The sequence below is a fragment of the Bos javanicus genome, chromosome 11, assembly GCF_032452875.1.
Source record: "Bos javanicus breed banteng chromosome 11, ARS-OSU_banteng_1.0, whole genome shotgun sequence".
Lineage (NCBI taxonomy): Eukaryota > Metazoa > Chordata > Mammalia > Artiodactyla > Bovidae > Bos > Bos javanicus.
In genome coordinates, this window is record NC_083878.1 from 76093313 (window position 1) to 76112648 (window position 19336).

Sequence of the window (19336 nt, forward strand, 5' to 3'; positions counted from 1 at the left end):
ATAACATTTTGGAGGGCAACAGTGTTCAGACCTGGTACATCTTCAATTCTCCACAGTCACTTCCAGGTTGACCTCATCTGGTATGATGCTTTTAAATATTATGCAAAAATTCTTTATCTCTGGCTACATTTCCCTCCTGACTTCCAGAATCAGAAATCTCACTATCTTATTGAAATTGCTCATTTGAAGTTTGTTAGACATCTCAAACTTACCCTATGTTAAATCTTAATTCTTGGTCTCATCCCAAAACCATTTTCTTGCTCACCCCCCAGGAAAATATTTTCTGCTCAGAAAAATTAACTTCATTCATGCTGTTGCTTAGTCCTCAACACACAGAATAATTCCTCATTTTTACCCAAATTTTCCATTAAGAGCACCTGAAAGTTGTCTTTGCTAACCTTCAAAATATGTTCATAAACTGACCACTTTGTACCACCTTCTCTTCTACCAACCCAATTAAAGACATTATCAGCTTTCATCAATTATTATGAGTGCTTAACTTCATTCTTATTTCCTTGTCCTGTTATAGTCTTACAGGCTGTTAACCACACAGAAGCCAGAGTAACATTTTAAAAAACCCTGATTTAGATCATGTCACTGCTTTGCTCAAAATCACCTGATGACTACCAGCTCCATCTCACCCAGAATAATGTATAAAATCCTCCCCATTTCCTACATGTCCCTTGGTGATTTTGTCTCCCTGATGATCTCTCTATGATCTCTAACCTAGCTTCTCTAAATTGCATTCCATTTGCTGCAGCTACTCTGGCGTCCTTGCTGGGCCTCTGTGCTTGCTGTATCTTCTGATGTGAAGGGTGTTATCAAAACAACACAAGATAAGAGTTGGTGAGGATGTGGAGGTATTAGAACCTGTACACTGTTGGCAGGAATGTGAATCGGTGAAGCCACTGTGGAAAACAGTATGGATGCTCCTCGAAAAACTAAAAGTAGAACTACCATACAATCTAGCAATCCCACTTTTGGGTATATATCCAAAATTATCAAAATCAGGATCTCGAAGAGATATCTGTGCTCCTATGTTCATTGCAGCATTATTCACAAGAGCCAAGATCAGCTTGTATGTCCATAAACAGATAAATAGATAAACATGTGGTATATACATACAGTGGACTATTACTCAGCCTTATACATCCTGCCATATGTGACAGCACAGATGAACCTGGAAGATATTATGCTAAGTGAAAGAAGCCAATCACAGAACAAAAATACTGCATGATTCCATGCATATGAGGTGTCTAAAATAGTCAAACTCATAGAAACAGACAGGAGCATGGTAGCTGCCAGGGGCTGGGGGAAGGCAGAAATGACGAGTTACTATTCATGGGAATAAAGTTTCAGTTACGTAAGATAAATAAATTCCAGAGATTTGCTGTGCAACACTGTGCCTAAACTTAACAGCATTTTTAATTTTAGGTCTTGAGCGACAACATTGTTTGTTTAGTATCTATATTCCCAGCTACAAAAATCTAAGCTCCATATGCACAGGCAATTAGTTCTTTTTTTTTTTTTTAATTTCTTATTTTTGGTCTTTGCTATATATTCTATACCTTCAATCACTGCCTAGGCCCCTGTAGATGTTCAATAATATGTGTGGAATGAATGAATGTAGTGAGAGGGAACACAGGCATTTTAACCAAGTAAAAAAGGGCCAGTATGAAAAACTGATGTGGGGGTGGGTGGTGGTGAGTTAGGCAGGGCTCAGACTGTACAGAATTTTGTAAACCACATAAGGAATTTTTTTTTTCTTTTTCAAAAGAACAATGTAATGTGCAACCACTGGAGTGTTTTAAGCAGATGGACTGATGTGATCAGCTTTCAGGTTTTGAAAAAATAACTCTCACCTGAAAAGTGTACGTTCATTTGGCAATTGCTTTCAGCCTCAAACTAATTAAATCAGACCCTCTAGGTGGTGGTTGGGTGGGGGCTGGTGAAGCCCAGTAAATAGCAAGGGTGAAAGCTTTTCAGGAGATTCCAGTGCATAGTCGTGATTAGAAACAAATGGTTTGGGGTCAGGTTCTGAGAAGGCAAGATGGACAAGATTCAAAACACAGAGGAGAGATTTCTGGTCTCAGCTTTGGTATGTTAAGCATTTAGCACTCATGGCTCATGTCCTTGGTGGTGGCAAAGTGTCGGACACCACGGAGGGAGCAGGCACACACTCATGTCCTTAGAATGAGCAAATGCTGTGCAAGCTGAAAATTAATGACTTTCTTGGACCAATCAGAGACTTACAGTTGCAGGGTGAGGTCCAATCAGACCTAACCTTGTTGCGCTAGCCACCCGCCCTGAAATAGAGTCAGGTGTATCTGCAGAGGTTCCTTACCTGAGATCTTCTAACCTGGAGTGGACGCCGCTGGGACCCTAAGCTGGTAAGAACGCTACCCTGCTTCTTTTTGTCAAATTCCTGCCGTCCAAATCAGGCTAACATGAGAGTGAGAAGCTCCTCATAGTTTCTCAGGGTTTTCCTGCAGGAAAACCCCCTGTCACCCCCCAGTTTCTCATGGGGAGGATCTGAGAAAGCTCCTCATGTAGTCTTGGCAAGTCAGGGATGAGGGAAGGAAGGGCAGCCATGGTAAACCCTCCAGGACGCTTCTCCCAAGGAAAGGACTAATCTCCCAGTTGAAGGACTTGGCCAGAGGGCAATTCTGAAACCTTATTCCAGCTCCAGGAAGGGAACCCCACGTCATGGCCTCCTGTCCCAGCCTTCTTGCCTAAGAGAAAAATAAATCTTGATCCATAGGGGAAAGGGCTTGAAAGAATTAGACTGAACATGTTGTGTAGCTGAAAAGAGATCAGGGCACAGCGGCGAAAAGTCTATCTTAGGAGGGACAGACAGGCTCCTGACGTCCACACCCCAGGATTTAGGCCCACTAAAGACTGAGCGCAGAATGTTCCCTTCCCCCATGCCTTACCCAGGCACCAGAGGAGCCTAGTGGCAGCGGGTTACAGGAGAGAAAGCGGCAGGACACAGACTGTCTAAGGAGGACATGGGGAAGACCCCAAGCTGAGAGGGAGGAGAAAACAATCTTATAAGAGGAATTTGAAGCATCTGTTGTCTCTAGCGACAGCGAGTATTAATCAGAGCCCACCTCCTAGCCAGATTATCATAGTCCTCACGCCAAAGGCCTATTTACTGTAGTACCTATTACCCTAAACAACCCTGGCTTTCAACCAAAAATTACAAGCCAGGTCAGAAGGCAAAATAACACCTTCTCTGGAGACAAATAATTTTCACAACCAGACTCAGATATGACAGAGATGTTGGATTCATCAGGAAAGAATCTAAAATTATTATAATTTAAGATGTTAAAGGCTCTCATGGAAAAAGTAGATACCATGCATAATCATATATATGGGTTATATAAGCTGAGAGATGGGCACCATAATAAAGAATCAACACACAGGGGAAGAGGGATTTCCCCGGTGGGCCAGTGGTTGAGAGTCTGCCTGCCAGTGCAGGAGAGATGGGTTCACTCACTGGTCTGGGAAAATTCCACATGCTGCAGGGTTGGAACCCATAGGCTTAGAGCCTGTGCTCTGCAACAAGAGAAGCCATTGTCATGAGAAGCCCACACCCAGGAACCAAGAGTAGCCCCTGTCTGCAGCAACTAGAGAAAGCCTTTGTGCAGCAACGAAGACCCTGCACAGCCAAAAAGAAATGTAATAACAGGTGAAGGAATTGGCTTTACGCTGGGATAGTGTTAAGTCCTTTAATGTAAGAGGGAAAAGGAACATTGGTACAGATGTGGATGTGCATTTTTAGGTATGTTCTCATGTGCTATTGGTGACTTCTGTTCATTTCAGTCCTCTATTCATGCACCCTCCCTTGCCCCCAGAAACAAATGTCTACTGACCGGGGAGGTGTCTGGTAAGGACAGACAATGTTAGGAGACCCTCCTGATGCACTTTCTTGTCCTCCTCCTGGGGCTGTTAACTGGCCTTATCTCTCCAGGGAACTTGGGATGGCTGTGAGAAAGCAAATACATGTAACACGTGAAGAAGTACATCCCTCATTATGATTTGTGGGTGAGACTTGACATAGACCGATGATCATTCAAGCTTAATTCTGTTACTCAGCCAATTAAAATACATGCTCAAAAAGATGTCTTTAACTTAGCTATCGTTGGCTATTGTGCTACAATATCAAATCAAATTACTATTCTTATACTAGATCTGGGCTTTGTTGGGGGCTCAGTGGCAAAGAATCTGCCTGCAATGCTGGACATCTGAGTTCAGTTCCTGGGTTGGAAAGATCCTCTGGAGAAGGGAATGACAACCCACTCCAGTATTCTTTCCTGGAGAATCCCACGGACAGAGAACCTGGTAGGCTGCAGTCCATGGGGTCACAAAGAGTCAGACATAACTGAGTGACCAACACTTTCACTTTCATACTAGAGCTAGTGATTTAAAAAAAAAATGGATGCGAGGGAATACATATTATCTTAAACTACCATTTATGGAGTAGCTATTATGTTTTGAGCTCTGTTCTATACCAAATGTTTTGCAGAACTCACAATGCCCCTTCCAGGTAGGCTTTTTAAAATCTTCATTTTATACTTGAGGGGGCAGAGCCCAGAGAAATAAATAAATGCACAGAGCTGGAAAGAGGTACCCATCCTATACAAACTCAGGGTTTTTTTGTTTTTCAACTCCATTCTCCAAAACTACTGCTTATTCCACCGCACTACGTGGTTTCATATAATTTTAAAACGTGACAAAATTTACACGTAGCAGAGAAAACACAAATGGGCCCTGGAACAGAGGAAAGTGTTTTTGGCACAATTATTGAAAGTATTTTACTTGGGTGTTTTCTATCTAAACACTATTTAAATATAAATATTTTCTATATAAATAAGGATGGGACTATTTGCAAGGGCAACTGTCAGGAAATTTCTGTACTTTATTTTCTACCAGAATTAATTGGTGGTGTGGTTTTTCACACTCCTGTCTGGAGCATTACCGAGGAGCCAGAATAATATGCAATGATTTCTTGATTCTAAGATTCATACTTTATCTTCAAATTTTAACAGTTTGGAAGCTGGGATCCATCTTATCACTAGGTTTGGAGAAACTATCCATGGGCCAGGCAGCAGGGTAAGTTGTGATGATTTTCTTTTATTGCCTAAATAAATGAAAACTTAGCTCTATATTAGAGATGACAGTTTATCTGATTTGCACCTCAGTTAAATAATTTGCATTGGTAGCGTTTTACTCTATTGATTTAAATGTAAATTTGGATCCCCAACGATTACTTTTAATGCTTTTACAAGATTATATTTATGAGGCAACACTGAAAAAACTTACTGTGACTGTGGCAGTTTCCTTACAAAATGCCAGAAAGTACAATTAAGTGCAATGGAAATTGCTAAATATTTTTAAATAGGTCATATCATTTTGAAAGCTTGAGAGGCTGATGTAACCAAGTGATGCACTGTGAAGGCCTCTCACTGGGGCTCTGAATTTCTGTTTTGTTACTAGCTTCCAGCTGGCTTTGGAAACAAAGTTGTTTAACTTCCAGTGATACAAAATAAATTAAGAAGATAGAATGAACTAACTGAAAGATTGACCAGCTAGTCAATGCAGATAAAACTTTTTACAACTCAAATTCCTATTGTCAGTTGTAGAGGAACTAAAACTACCCTGTGCTTATGGAGAATTTGTGATTGACGGGGGTTGGGGGAGGAAGACTGAGATAGAAATTCTACCAGGGATGCTAAATAACAATACAAGGTTTCACTAATGCCACATAAACATTGTATAAGAGGGTTTCCAGAAAAGCTTTTGCATAAGCCACATAATTGTTATGAGCACAAATTTATGCAGGGATTGAAGAAGACAACAATTGTGTGTAATAGTGAGCAGGGGGAGACCTCCTAGAAAAAGTGCTAAGCAGTAAAAGTCTCAAGAGGTTGAAAAGTAAGGGATGAGAACTATCTTATATATTTACCTTCGTCCACCCGCCTAGCGCCCACAGCAGAATCATCCACATAGTTGCACTAAAAAGTGTTTGAAAAGCTTGAAAAATGAAGAATGGCACCTCTTAATAGCTATAGAATGTTTAAGGTCATGGAAAAGCATAAAAAAAAAAGCCTGACAGAGACTATTCCACTCTTTATACACCTACTCCAGACACATTCTCAGAATCAGCACCATGCCTATTTTTAAACATTTCATTTGTCAGCTTTTTGTTATTTAAAAAAAATGTCCAATTTGCTTAAAACGCCTTAGGGAAAGTATGATCAAATTTATTGATGATACTGACATTGAATCAGAATGGACAGAGACAGAAATACTAGGGCCCATTAAAATGAACCCATGGATTAAGAGCCCTCTCAGCTCTGTGCTCTACCACATCCAGGGTTTAGTGAAATAAAGCCAGAGACAAGCATAGACTGATTCAAGATTGACCTCAGAGGCCATGTTTTTGCAGCCTAAGGGACTGAATAGTGCTATGGCCAGACCAAGAAATCCCAGAGGATTGTCTGAATAATCACCTTGTCTCCACGTGGTATCTCGGCTTAAACTGTTTCCTTCAAGAATGTCGGGGAAGGAATGGCTCTTGACATCCTTATGTGGAAATGTTACCTCAAGCTCACAAGCTTAAATGATTTTAAATGAGGGTTGTTTGTATTCTGTGAGTACAGCTGAGACATATATGATACATTAGGATATGCAGAAGGCAGAAGAGAGCGCAGGTGGTTTCATATATTCTCTTCCATTAGCCCACAAACAAGTCTTGGCTTATTATGTGGGACAGATATCCGAGCATGACAAATTCTTTCAATATGGTAGCCTTAAACTAAAATAGTAAACAAGGAACCAGAACACAGTGTGATGTACTGTGAAATTGGGGAATCAAGTCCAGGGAAATCCAGACATGTTAGATTAAAACTCCTGTTTCTGCAAGTAAGTTGTCATATATAAACAACGGTGGTATCTCTTTAGTTCTTTGAGGTCAAGGTTGTGCAAAGAGGGTGGGAAAGAAGGCAAGCAAGCAAGCTGTACAGAGAATAATTCTTGTTGAAATTCTTGAAGGTTTTTTAAGATGTATAGTCCTGCCCCTGTGAATGGTACTTCCTTTTTCTTTGAAGACACACCAAGCAGTTGGGGTGCTCCAGACACCATGGCCTTGATAGAAGGCCCCAGTGAAGACTCTTGGAAGTCGGGGTGAACAGGGAGGAGGCAAGACATCTAGAAAGTCAGAGACCAGAGGCCTCACCTGAGAGCGCCAAAGGCAAAGGGTACATGGAGAGGCTACCATTCAAAAGTACCTGCTATGCTTTTTCCACAAGTGATGCTTAGGTAATTGGGCATCCATTGGCCAAAAAAAGAAAAGGACGAAGGAAAAAGAATAGAAGGACTTTGATCCAAACTTCACATCTTATTAAAAAAAAAGGAAAAATGGATCATGGACTTAAATGTAAACTGTAAAGCTATAAAGCTTTTAGAAAAATAATAGATAATTTTTGAAATCTAGGGATAGACATGAACTCTTAGCTGCTGCTGCTGCTGCTAAGTCACTTCAGTCGTGTCCGACTCTGTGCGACCCCATAGACGGCAGCCCACCAGGCTCCCCGTCCCTGGGATTCTCCAGGCAAGAACACTGGAGTGGGTTGCCATTTCCTTCTCCAATGAATGAAAGTGAAAAGTGGAAGGGAAGTTGCTCAGTCGTGCCCAACTCGTAGCGACCCCATGGACTGCAGCCCACCAGGCTCCTCCGTCCATGGATTCTCCAGGCAAGAACACTGGAATGGGCTGTCATTTCCTTCTCCAATGCATGAAAGTGAAAAATGAAAGTGAAGTCACTCAGTCGTGTCTGACCCTCAGTGACCCCATGGACTGCAGCCTTCCAAGCTCCTCCATCCATGGGATTTTCCAGGCAAGAGTACTGGAGTGGGGTGCCATTGCCTTCTCTGTGAACTCTTAGATGTGACCCCAAATCACAATTCATAAAAGGAAAAATTGATTAGATTGCATCAAAAATTGATCATTTAGATCACATCAAAAATTAATTTTGTTTTGTGAAAAAAAAAAAGAAAAAAAGCCCCTGTTAACAGGATTAAAAGATAAGCTACAGTCTGGGAGAAAATATTTGCAAACCACATATCCTGTAAAGATTTGTTATTTAGTGTATAAATAACTCACAACTCATTAGTTAAAATCTAAAGAAAACTATGAGCAAACGACATGAACAGATATTTTATCAAAGAAGATATAAAATAACAAGCATGAGAAAAGATTATTCACCAGTATTTACCGTTAGGAAAACACAAATTCACAGGGAGATATTACTACATACGCATGATTCTGATGAACCCATTTGCAGGGCAGTACTAGAGACATAGACTTAGAGAAGAGACTTGTCAACACAGTTAGGGACGGAGAGGGTGGGACAAGCTGAAAAAGTGGCGTTGAAACATGCACACTACCACATGTAAAATAGATAGCTAATGGGAAGTTTCTGTATAACACAGGGAGCTCCACCTGGTGCTCTGTGACAACCTAGAGGGATGGGATGGGGTCGAGGGTAGCAGGGAAATGCAAGAGGAAGGGGACATATGTATGCTTTAGGACTGATTCATGCTGTGGTATGGCAGAAGCCAACACAATCTGTAAAGCTACTATCCTCCAATTAAAATGTTTTTTAAAAATGCCAAGAATAGAATAGCTAGTAGGAAAAAGAAAAATAGTGATTATACCAAATGCTGGCAGTGCTGTAGGGAAACTGGTTTACTCATATATTGCTAATGTCAATATAATATAGTCCAACCACTCAGGAAAACGGTTTAGCAGTTGCGTATAAAACTAAACGTGCAACTCTTATACAGCTTAGAAATTGCACTGGGGGACAATTACCCCAGAGAAATTAAAATTTACGTTAACACTCATACAAGGATGTGCATAGCAGTTTTATTTGCAATAGCCAAAATTTGGAAACAACCTAGATGTCCTTCACCAAATGTATGATTTACAAATTGATGGCATATCCATCCTGTGGAATACATCTCAGCAATAAAAAGGAACTAGCTATTGATATGTGCAATACTTTGGATTAATCTCCAGAGAATTGTGCTTTATGAAAAAAGATTCCAAAAGGTTGTATACTGTATGATTTTATTTCTATAACACTTAAATTTACAAAATTTAAGAATGGAGAACAGATTAGTAGTGCCTAGAAATTAGAGACAAAGGTTGGTGAACAGAAGGATGAGAGTTAGGTATGGCTGTGCGTGTGTGCCGTGTCACTTTATTCATGTTTGACTCTTTCTGACTCTATAGTCCTCCAGGCTCCTCTGTCCATGTGATTCTTTAGGTAAGAATACTGGAGCAGGTTGCCATGCCCTCCTCCAGGGAATCTTTCCAACCCAGGGGTGGAACACACGTCTCTTATGCTGCCTGCACTAGCTGGTGGATCCTTTACCACTAGCATCACCTGAGAAGCCCAGGTGTGTCTATTAAAGAACAATAAAAGCATCCCTGTGCTGATAGAAATACCCTGTGTCTTGGCTATGTTACTGCCAGTATTTTGATTGTGATTTCTTTTTGTACTCCAGTTGTGCAAGATATCACCATTGGGGGAAACTGTAAAGGGTATAGAAGGTCTCTCTGTAGTATTTCTTAAAACTGCATGTGAATCTACAATTAATGTAAATCTGAATGTTCAGTTTAGAGATACAGCCATAGAGAACAAATCTATGGATACTGAGGGGGAAGGGGGGTTGGAGCAACTGGGAGGTTGGGATCGACACATATACACTTCTGATACTGTGCATAAAATAGATAACCGATGAGAACCTACTGTGTGGCACAGGGAGCTATACTCAGGGCCTGTGGTGACCTGAAGGGGAAGGCAGTCCAAGAGGGAGGGGATATATGTATGGCTGATTCATTTCCCTGTATAATAGAAACTAACAACACGATAAAGCAAGTATACTAAACTAAAAATAAAATGTAAAAACTTGAACAATTAAAAAAAAGAATAAAAATGTACCTGATTGTCCATAAAGTTAAGTGTGTGTGTGTATAGGTATATGATGAAATATGTGTGTGTGTATATATATATATATCTCATATCCTTCCCAGAGTGCAAATCACATATAAGTTAGCTAGATTCTGGGGATACAGGGAGCACTGGAGCTGAGGAAGTACTTGGACTTTATTTTATAGCTATAAAAATGAATTTGAATTATTTAAAGCAGAGAAATACCATGGGAAGGTTTGTATATAAGAGAAGTCATGGTTTTTCTCTGTGATGTGGATTTGAAGTGTTAACATATTTAGGACTTGGGTAAGGAGAGTAGATAAATTGTGATGAGACAGAGGGTGGCCACTGTATCCAACCAGGAGGCCATGGTAAGGAACTGGCTATCAAGGCAGAAGCTTTGCAGGTAGTGAGGTGGGGGGAAACACAAGAGATACACAGGTCAATAGCTTGTAGCTGTTGCTTTGATTTGAGGTGGTACTTGGGCAAAGAAGAACATGAAGGACCATTTTGAGTGTGTTCAGTCACTAGAGGCATGGTGGTGCTTTTCAGCAAAGAAGTTGCAGGAAGGCAGTTGCTAGGGATAGGAGCTGTAGGAAGAAGAGTCCCTTGTCTAGTGTTCAGTCATTTCACTCCCCCACACCCCATTATCTTTCCATTGGGAAAACTGTGACCCAGTATGTGAAGTCACTGGTCTAGTTTACAAATCTTAAATTCCTAACCCTATGAATTATAATTCTCAAAGAAATACCATGCTAATTTGTCCAGAACTTACATCATCCCTAGAAGAGTTCTATTTCTTGACCTACTTAAGAAATTAAACGTAAGCAACTTTCCATGGAACTACAGTACTGCAACTCTATTTTGGGGAAGCAGATAGAACAGCATAGTCATTGCGAATCCACTCAAAAACGGTGGCGCTCCTCGGGAGGAAGTGTCCAGGGTGAATGTGGTGTGGGATGTTTACTGAAACTCTGACTCGAGCAGGCTCCATCCAGATTGCAGCATCCTAGGCAGCCTTGCTTGTGGATCCTTAATTGGAGTCAGATACTAGAGACCTCAGACAGAAGAGTGTGTGCCTGCCAAGGCTGCAGCTCTTTTCCAGTCCTTCAACTAAGGAGTCTTCTAGCCCAGAAAGGATCCCAAGGGTTTCTGAGAATCTGCAGATGTTCTTCTGGTATTTCCCTGTTAGGGAGAGAGAGAATTTGGCGTACCTTTAGCATCCTTTTGGTCCCCATCAAATAGTCCAGTATCAGGAGAAGGGAGCTTTAGGTTGTGGAGTCTTCCTTTCAGAAGCCCTCACTCTTAAGAAACTTAAGATGGTCTGTGCCGGCAGAGATTGGTACCCTGTAACACTGGCCTTCTGGTCAGTTCTCTCTAGTGCCCCTTGGCTAAGCACATGAAGCTGACACAGATTCCCTTTTGCTGAGAACTGGTGTGTCTGGGAGATGGTTTCTATCCGTGATGTGCACCCATCACCGTCCACAAGCCATCTCTATAGGGCCTTCAGGGGAAGAGAGAAGAAGTACCATATAAAAGGAGCCACCCAAGTTGTCACATGAACACTTGCTTGTACAGCAGAGACCTGAGGGAATAATTAAATTCTGCTGATACCCTATCATCTTTAAGGTTGAGTATTATCCTTCTATAAATACCAAATTACCCTGTGGTGTTTATTGAACAAAATACACTGAAGATCCAAAACGTGCTTTCCTGTAAGACTTTCCCCCACCCCTTTCTCTGCATCTGTCTCACTGTTTCTTTAGGCCCACCCAAGGGATTCAGCCTAACCCTGGAAAGCTCTTCCTGATGGTGAGAGCTGTGCTAAGTTTGGCCATGGGGAATGGAAGCTCCTTCCAGGGAAATACTATTTTTGTTTTAGTGCCTGCTTAAATAGACATGGATAAGAAATTAAATCTGGCCAGGTAGTTGATGTTGAAGCTTGTAGGGGAAAGGGGCATATGGAAGGGTCAGGGATAGAGAGAAAAGCCTGGCTAGGATGTAGTCACTAAGGTGATAAAAGAAGATCTGGAAACTTGCCAAAGCAGATCAGCGTGGCATTAGCAGCAGAAGAGATGTGCCAGGAGCTGATGAAATATGATCTTAAGGGAAATCTCAAATCTAGTTATTAGTGGAAGGAAAAGAACTGGCCTGGGCTAGAGAAGTGATTTGAAGAGGAGAGACATAAATAGAAGCTGTGATTAGATAATACCGGTTGCTTTCCCTCCTGTCCGAAGATCCTGTGAGGGAGAACTGGGTTGCATGCGAGGTTCCTAACACACAAGGTTCGTCATTGTTGCTATTACATACAGCACGCAAAGGGAAGCGCGTGTGCACAGACCAGCCCATCTGTGCATTGGCAGATGGGATGCGAGCTGTCCGAGTGAAGAGCACAGTATGATTTAGGGATATGAATGGACTATTCTTAGGATCGTAGTTCAAACACAATTGCCTTAATATTGCTATCTCAGATTTTAACTGAATGAATAGTTTCTGAATTGATTTTATTGTTTAAAGTCATGCTAGTTAATGGCTTTTCAAAATAAAATTGACTTTGGCTGACTTAAACATCAATGAAAGATCTAAAAAAGATTGATTTGATTATCCAATCCCCAAATCAAGATTTTTGGAAATTTGGATATGTTCCATCTCCCCTTTTGTAAAGTGGCTTATTTATGAACAAGCAATGAGCAAAACCAAGCCAAATTATAAGGGAATTCTGACAAACCTTAACTCAAACTTTAGCCAAACCTTCTATTCTCTATGAATCACTGGATAAGTTGCTTAATTCCTCGGGTTTCTCAATAGAAAGGAAAAAAAAAAAGAGCTACATACTAGTATTGTGAAGATAATTATAAAGAGTCTAATATAGTGCTCAGTCTATAGTAGACTTCAGCAGAGGTTTGCTACCCTGTTGTGTTTATTTTGCATACAGTTCTTTCCTGGTGGCTCAGATGGTAAAGAATCTGCCTGCAGTGTGGGAGACCAGGGTTCGATCCCTGGGTTGGAAAGATCTCCTGGAGAAGGGAATGGCTACCCACTCAAGTATTCTTGCCTAGAGAATCCCATGGAAAGAGGAGCCTGGGGTTGCAAAGAGCTGGACACGACTGAGCAGCTTTCACCTCTTTACTTCTTATGTGTGTAGATGTGCAACGTTGAAAAAGACCTAGATAGGAGGACAGGACAGTCTGATTATATATAACAGTGGGGAAAAAGCACAGAAAATAATAGGCATGATATGTTTGGGAATATTTTTTCCAGAGCATTAATCCTGATCAGTAAGAGAGAAAATTAGCAAAAAGTTAGACTATGGAGAGTCTTAGATATCAGAAATTTAGATTTAATTCCTTAGGTAAGTGATCAGCAAACTTTTTCTGTATGAAGCCAGAGAGTTAGTATTTTTAGCCTTATGGACCACACAGTTGTGTCACAAATATTGGGCTCCGCTGTGATAGCATAACAGCAGCCATAAACAGACAACATGTTAGTTCATGAACACGTCTATGTTCTGAAAAACACTTTATTTACAAAACCCAGCAGTAGGCCTGATTTGGTTATGGGCTATAGTTTGCCAAACCCTAGTCTGGATGACAGGAAATAGATCCCACATCCTATCTTATTATTTCTTCATTTAGAAATCCACAAATGCTTTACTTTTTGAATTGGTTAGGTGACAGCTAACCCCAAGCTATTGATATGTTCATTGATGAGATAACTTTATAGTTATTTGAGTATCTCCTGTCATTAGCCACCGCCCTAGGTGCTGGAAAAAACAGCTGTGAGCAGACAGACAAAGCAGAGTTGCTAGCTCTAAGGAACTCATTTTCTAATAGTCAACTACCCTGTCATAAAAACCCAGCTCTACAAACACAGTGTTTACCAATGTTTTCAGTAGTGCTCATAGATTTTCTGTATCCAGTATCCCTACATTATTAAATCAAGGTATGATCTAGCAAGGTGTATCTGGATATCAGCAAGACATTTGACAAAGTAGCCCCTGACGCTGTGGTGATCTTGATGGACAAATGTGGGCTGGGCGATGATATAGCTCAGTGAACTGGAACCTGGGTAAAAAGACAGGACTCCATGAATGCTGATTGACTGATCACCAATGACCTGCAGAGCAATCTCCAGTGACCTCGAGGGTCACGTCCTTGCTCCCGTGCTCCCCAACCTTCCCACTGATGACTTAGATGAAAGCATGGGAAGCACGCTGATCAAATTTGCAGATGGCATAAAGCAAAGAGGGAGACAGCCGACAGGGCCAAGATCTAAAATGATTTCGACAGCCTGGAACAATAGCCTGAATCTAACAAGATGAAATTTAATAGGGATAAATGGAGGGTCCTGCACTTGGGTTCAGAAGTCAAATTGTACACGAGGTGGGGGAGAAGTGGCTCAACTGCAATCCTTGGGATGAAGCTTTAGAGATTTCATTGACAGCAGGCTCAGTGGGAGTCCACAGTGTGATGTGAATGTCAAAAACGCCAGAACAAGCCAGCTCCATCACTAGAAAGGCAGAATCCAGGGCTAAGGAGACAGCCGTGCTGTAGTACTGAGCCAGTTCAGGTCTTACCGGGGTGTGGTTCTGAGCGTCAGATGTTGGGAGGGTTGTGGATAGACTCTGTCTTGTTGTCAAGAAGACAACTCAATGAGTAACGAGGAAATCTAAGAACACTGAGATCAATTAACTTAGAGTGGATTTAGGGGCTCCAGTACTCTTGCCTGGAAAATTCCATGGACGGAGGAGCCTGGTAGGCTGCAGCCCATGGGGTCGAGAAGAGTCGGACACGACTGAGCGACTTCACTTTCACTTTTCACTTTCATGCATTGGAGAAGGAAATGGCAACCCACTCCAGTGTTCTTGCCTGGAGAATCCCAGGGACGGGGGAGCCTGGTGGGCTGCCGTCTATGGGGTCGCACAGAGTCGGACATGACTGACGTGACTTAGCAGCAGCAGGGGTTCCAGGCCCTTCTGAAGAGCACATTGTGGGGGAAACTGGAAAAATTAACTCTTAATGAAACTACTTCTGCTTCTCTAGTAACAAAACTCTTATCTGCTCTGAGGATCAAAGCATGAGTATGTGTTTGTTCAAATGGAGCACTCTCTGGGTGAAAGATGGTCCAGGGAGCCCAGAGAAGCTTGTGTTGGAATTGCTTTGTTCAGCGGGTTTCCTTGTCAGTTTCATGCCTTTGTAATCTATGAGTCATTTTTGAAAATCTGCATCAGATAACTCAAGTGTGAGCAGAATGGTGAGTTTTCTGCCGTGCTGAGAAGCTTAGTAGTGAGGGCCAGATGTGTGTTTCCCAAGGAACAGATTCAACACTACCATCAGAGAAACTTCAGGGAACCAGAGTCTGAAGGTATGGGCAATTTAATTTAATTTTCTGGTTAACTCTGAAAATATGTTTTCATTCAACCCTTGTTGCTGCAAATCATTTTAAAACACATTTGTTTACTTTCTTGCCTCTGTGAAAGGAAGGAGGGAAGGGGGAAAGAGAGGGAAGAGATTTGAATCTCTAAACATTGTCCTAGTTTTTAGAATAAAACCCACATATGGTCTGCCTAGTACAGTCTGATCTAGTACCTGCTTACTGCTTTAACATCATTAGTATCATATCTTCATCCCATTGACCATGACCCCAGCTTAGTTCCTCGTGACCATTGATGCCAGTGTTGTCCCTTAGGTAGGGACCGATGTATATCCCCCACGCTTTCTTTTCTTTTAAGTTTTATTAGTTTATTTTTAGTTGTGCTGGGTTTTCATTGCTGTGTGGGGGCTTTCTATAACTGCAGTGAGCAGCGGCCGCTCTTTATCGTGCCGTGTGGGCCTCTCGTTCCAGTGTCTTCCTTCACACATGTGGGCTTCAGTTGTTGTGGCTCATGGGCCTAGTTGCCCCAAGGAATGTGAGATCTTCCCAGAGAAGGGATCGTACCTGTGTCCCCTGCATTGGCAGGTGGATTCTTAACCACTGGACCACCAGGGAAATCCCTTCCTCACTCTTTCTAACTCATCCTTCAGTTCTTGCCAGAGAAGCTTGGAAGTCACAATTTCTGGGGAAACTCCCTTGATTCCCAAAGTCTGAGTAGGGCTCCATTCATTGTTGTCTAAGCACACTATGTCCTTATCAGAGCAAAATGCTTGCTCTACCCCATGGTAACGGGCTGGCAATTGTTGTGTCCTCCTAGTGGGCTCCAAGAAGACAAAAACCATGGATTATCTAGTCACTGTTGTATTTCCAGCATTTAGCATCCTGCCTGGCACAGAATGTGTGTTCCACAGATTTGTTAAATTGAATTAATTCATTGGAGAACTTTAAAGATATCAACTTTGTCATCAATAACAATGTACTGAACAAAAGGTGGCACTAATAGTATCAGCAGAACTATCTAGTCCAATGTGCTTTTTTAAAAATGTATTTTAATTGAAGGAAAATTGCTTTACAATATTGTATTGGTTTCTGCCACATAGCAACATGAATCATAGGTATACATATGTCCTCTCCCTCTTGAACCTCCCTTCCAACTCCCACCCCATTGCCATCATGCTCATTGCAGCACTGTTTACAATAGCTAGGACTTGGAAGCAACCTAGATGTACATCAGCAGATGAATGGCTAAAGCAGCTGTAGTATATAAAATGGAATATTAGTCATAAAAGGAATGCATTTGAGTCAGTTCTAATGAGGTGATGAACTTAGAGCCTATTACATAGAGTGAAGTAAGTCAGAAAGAGAAAAACATATATTAACACATACATAGAAATCTAAAGATGTTACTGATGAACTATTTGCAGGGCAGCAATGGAGATGCAGACATAAAGAACACACTTGTGGATACAGGGGGTGAGGAGGAAGGTGGGATGGATGGAGAGAGTAACATGGAAACAATGTGCTTTTGTGATAGAATAAGCAAGTTGACCTCTCGTGAAGGGATTGACTTGCCTAAGGCCACAGAGCCATCAAGCAGTTAAGCCAGTGCTGGACCTCATTTATCTTCTCTAGATTTTTGTTTTCCCTGCCCCTCCATAACTGCCACTGCCAGACTGCAAAGTCACAAATCTGCTCTGGTAAAATCAAACATGAGGAATATATTATCTCTGAATCCAGTGAGGGCTGGAGAACCAGATTTGGAAGAAGAGCAGGGACTAAGACTGGTGAGGCATTTGGAAGGACAGCCTGGAACAGGGCCCTGTTTGAAACAAGTCCTGCCTTGGAATGAATGGGTTCAGATGCTGCCCTGGCACTGGGCATTCACTGCCACTGCCCTTGGACCTCAGGTTCCACTCCGTGGCTTACAGTCCTGGCACCACTCTGCTTTCCTACTGAACAATTTCTCAACTGTCCCCACATTTTATTTTTCACTCTGTTATGATCCAGTATCCCAGGCAGGAACATCTGATCGGCCAAGGTGAGGTAATAGACCAGAAACCTAGCTGCCAGGAGCAGGAAAATGGAGGCTTTCTGGTTCCGTCCTGGTTTCTACTACGTGAGGCAGGTGTGACCAGGACTTAGTCTAGCAAAGTGGTCCAGGTGCTGGGTAACCATAAAACAAACACAACTTTGCCAAATTGCCACTTGCTGCATCTTTTTGTCCTCCCTGCCTCCATGCCCCGAAGTGACTTGTGGTTCACACAGAGTAGGTTACCCTTGGCGCTGAGAGCACCGACCTGAGAAGTACTGCTTTCATCGTCACACTTTTTATTCTGAAAGAAAATTATACATGTGTCCCTCTCTTTACTTATGTCTCCAGCTGTGTGGTGTTTGGATTGCCCCTCAGGGGGTCACCCTTCCTCTAAGACTCAGTGGTTGCTTCATAGACCTCATCATCATGGGATGTTGATAACTTTCTGAGACTAACTTCCTTGTCTTAGTAAAGAAAATGTGGTGACTGCTGAATTTGGCTTGTTCGTTGAGATTCTTGTAGCGTCTCTGTTAGCATCCTGCATGTCCACCTACCTCTCCTGGGACTTTAGATGAGAGGGGAGAGATCTTGGAGATTGGGTGATGCATGGATCCTAGGATACGGTGGGAAAACTCTACTTCTGGCTAATACTTGGAAAGTATTTATGAATGTTGGTTTTAAGAAGGTATGAGCAATATATCCAAAATGGACTGGTTCTAAAAATGAAATAGAAACTGAACTTAGCAAATATTTGGCCTCCAGAATTGCATTTCTCATTGTAGAGGCATGTTTTGGATGGACTGGCAAATTTACCCAGTGTCTTCTTGATTGGGGAATAGATAGCATTTTAAGTCCACTTAATACACGTTAACGCTACAGTATTACAGTGACTTCCAAAACTTTACTGAAGGCAAAATCCCAAAGTGACAGCCAGAAAGCAAATTGTTACTAACTTTTACTGCAGCCCACTGCTCCGCCGTACTCTTGTTGGAACATTAGTATTCATGCCAAGCAGAGCATCTTTTTGACCTGTTAAATGATTTAAAACCAACCAACAAACAAACCAAATGGCAACCCAGGAAATTTCTCCTCTTCAAGACAATATGGAGCCATTATTCATTTAATAGTATAAACATCACTCTATTCCAGGGTTACTAACTTCTGAGCCCTTAATGGACTCCACATTGTACTTAGGGGATTAACAGAGAAGTTTGTAATTGATTCTCTTTGTGGGGAGAAATAAAGAAGACAAGTATTTACCTGGTCATGGGTTATGTTACTGATGGAATGTAAAAAGGCTCTCAATATTTAGAGCTGGAGAATTGTTTGTTTCCTTCTTTCAAGATGCATATTGTGGTTAATACTTAAAGAATAAATCTAGTGTCCTAGATTTCAAATTGCAGTTCCTTAAATTTATTCATTTAAACATATTCATTGTAGTTTATTGTGCACCTACTATGTGCCAGGCATTTTGCAGTCTCTGGACACGGTATTGAGAAACACAAATGTGATTCCAGCCTTCAGTGGGCAATAAGGAGGCACAGGCATTAAATTAATAATCACACAAATAGATACAAAATTCAGAACTTGTGATAAATGCTAAAATTAAAGGGAATGAGTTTTATGGAAAAGAAAAACTGGAGACAGGGGAAGAGGTGGGATTAACTTCTTTGAGGAAAAAGCAGCTACATTTAGTTACTGTTGTTGGTTGTGTCATTAGGCTCCTGATTGATGCTTCTGACTCCTCAATGGTGATTGCTTGGTACCCAATCACAGTCACTCAGTACTCAAGTGGGTCAGGCAGAGTTCAGTCAGGAAGCTGCGCCCTTACAAATATTATGGGGATAAATTATCTAGAAGGAGGAGAAACTGGGAAGTGAACTTTAGGAGGTGAGAGGGGATCAAACAGTAACTAGTGCTGTTTGGAG

The 19336-nt window shown here is 41.6% G+C and overlaps 1 long non-coding RNA gene across 1 annotated transcript in view; it reads left to right on the forward strand.

Annotated features, from left to right (window-relative positions):
* The window catches only part of LOC133257376 (uncharacterized), a 151583-nt gene that overhangs the window by 115746 nt on the left and 16501 nt on the right, over window positions 1-19336 (forward strand). The window contains exon 6 of the long non-coding RNA XR_009739522.1: window positions 5052-5115. This is a non-coding gene — a long non-coding RNA (uncharacterized LOC133257376). The remainder of the gene's footprint in view (window positions 1-5051; window positions 5116-19336) is intronic.